Below are 2,697 nucleotides of genomic sequence, written 5' to 3' on the forward strand. Positions count from 1 at the left end.
CGCCGGTCCTGATTCACAAAAAAAAACAAAAGCAGATGCACATAAATGGAAAAACCTAATGCGTACAAAAGAAGGGCAAAAAACAAGACTGGTGGTCTGAGATTTCTTACCATGGCATCCCTCAGCATAGAAGCGCTCAGGGTACGAGCGTCCTTTGTACCGCCCACTGGAGTTCCTGGCAATATGAAGAGACTAATAGCTATAGCCAAGCACTGCTACAAACGCCGGATTGAGGAGCACTTTACCTCCTCTGACCCTCGGCGTATGTGGCAGGGAATACACGCCCTGACTGACTATAAACCAACTAGCTTTGTTCCATTTACCAACAGTGCTTCACTCCCTGATAAGCTGAACAACTTTTACGCTCGTTTCGACCAGATGATAATGATATCTTCAATAAACGATCCTCCACCGATGACAACCCACTTGTACTTTCCACTTCGGACGTCAGTCGCATGCTGAGTAGAGTGAATGCACGGAAGGCAGCTGGCCCTGATGGTGTACCTGGCCGTGTGCTGAGTGCTTGTGCTGTGGAACTTGCGGGTGTCTTCGCTCTCAACAGAACTACACACTGCATAACCCACCTCAATAATTTCCAAGTGCTTTAAAAGACTAGTTCTTTCTCACTTGAAATCCTGCCTGCCTGCTACGCTGGACCCACACCAGTTTGCTTATCGTTGCAACAGATCCACCGAGGACGCTATCTCAACAGCACTACACACTGCACTAACCCACCTCGCTTGGAAGCATAAGGAAGCATAAAGTAATCTAAATCTCCCTGGTAGGCGGCTGCGTTGACCTTGGACCTCAGAAAATAAAGTGGACCCACACCAGCAGATGACATGGGACACCAAACCGCCACTGACTGTGGAAACTTTACAGGGTAGCTCGAACAATGTGGATTCCGTGCCTCTCCTCTCTTCCTCCAGATTCTGGGACCTTGATTTCTATAGGAAATGGTCCTTGGTCTTCCAGGACCAAGATGGCATCGCGATCACACTGCGAGGCTCAGCGTCTTACCGGTTTTAGTGATGTTATACTTCTGTACTTAGCTATCTCCAGTTTTCTTGCGCAAATAACTCTTGCGAACCACAGTTACGACAGACAGACACTTTTGGAAATTAACATTCACTGCACAAACACCGGATTCAGCATCGGTTGGACTTTAACCAGCTTCAAAACAACACCCCTCCCCCATCTTGGACTTTCCGATCATCTTTCTTTGTTCCTGCTTCCCAAATACACTCCAGTCATGCAGAGGATTAAGCCTTCAACCAGAACTGTAAAGTTCTGGATGGATGGGGCTGACTCCTTCCTTCAGCAACAGTTCCAGCACACCGACTGGAGTGAGTATGCTGCCCGAGCCTGCACAGGCTCACACATCCACTTGGACACCTACACTAACTCTGTCCTGAAATGCATCAACAAGCGCTCAGGGTACAAGCGTCCTCTGTACCGCCCACTGGAGTCCCTGGCAATATGAAGAGACTAATAGCCATAGCCAAGCACTGCTACAAACGACGGATTGAGGAGCACTTTACCTCCTCTGACCCTCGGCGTATGTGGCAGGGAATACACACCCTGACTGACTATAAACCAACTAGCTTTGTTCCATCTACCAACAGTGCTTCACTCCCTGATGAGCTGAACAACTTCTACGCTCGTTTCGACCAGATGATATTGATATCTTCAATAAACGATCCTCCACCGACGACAACCCACTTGTACTTTCCAATTCGGACGTCAGTCACATGCTGAGCAGAGTGAATGCACAGAAGGCAGCTTGCCCTGATGGTGTACCTGGCCGTGTGCTAAGAGCTTGTGCTGTGGAACTTGCGGGTGTCTTCGCTCACATCTTTAATGTTTCGCTTGCCCAGGCAGCTGTACCATCTATCTTTAAGTCAGCCATTATTGTGCCTGTGCCTAAGCATTCTACTGCTTCAGACTTTAATGACTTTCGACCTGTAGCACTCACCCCAATAATTTCCAAGTGCTTTAAAAGACTAGTTCTTTCTCACTTGAAATCCTGCCTGCCTGCTACGCTGGACCCACACCAGTTTGCTTATCGTTGCAACAGATCCACCGAGGACGCTATCTCAACAGCACTACACACTGCACTAACCCACCTCGCTTGGAAGCATAAAGTAATCTAAATCTCCCTGGTAGGCGGCTGCGTTGACCTTGGACCTCAGAAAATACAGTGGACCCACACCAGCAGATGACATGGGACCCCAAACCGCCACTGACTGTGGAAACTTTACAGGGTACCTCGAGCAATGTGGATTCCGTGCCCCTCCTCTCTTCCTCCAGATTCTGGGACCTTGATTTCTATAGGAAATGGTCCTTGGTCTCCCAGGACCAAGATGGCATCGCGATCACACTGCGAGGCTCAGCGTCTTACCAGTTTTAGTGATGTTATACTTCTGTACTTAGCTATCTCCAGTTTTCTTGCGCAAATAACTCTTGCGAACTACAGCTACAAGAGACAGACACTTTTGGAAATTAACATTCACTGCACAAACACCGGATTCACGCAATCTTTGACTGTCTGTCTTATTCCTCTCTTCTCCTCAAAGAATTCTTTGAGCGTCAATCTTCCTTCCTGGTGATACTTAATCATTAATTTTAAGTTTGCCATAATAATTAACATTCCCTAATCAGAAGCCCTGGATGAACAGAGAGGTTCGCACTCTGCTC

This window comes from Hoplias malabaricus, chromosome 13 (assembly GCF_029633855.1).
Source record: "Hoplias malabaricus isolate fHopMal1 chromosome 13, fHopMal1.hap1, whole genome shotgun sequence".
In the NCBI taxonomy this organism is placed as follows: Eukaryota; Metazoa; Chordata; class Actinopteri; order Characiformes; family Erythrinidae; genus Hoplias; species Hoplias malabaricus.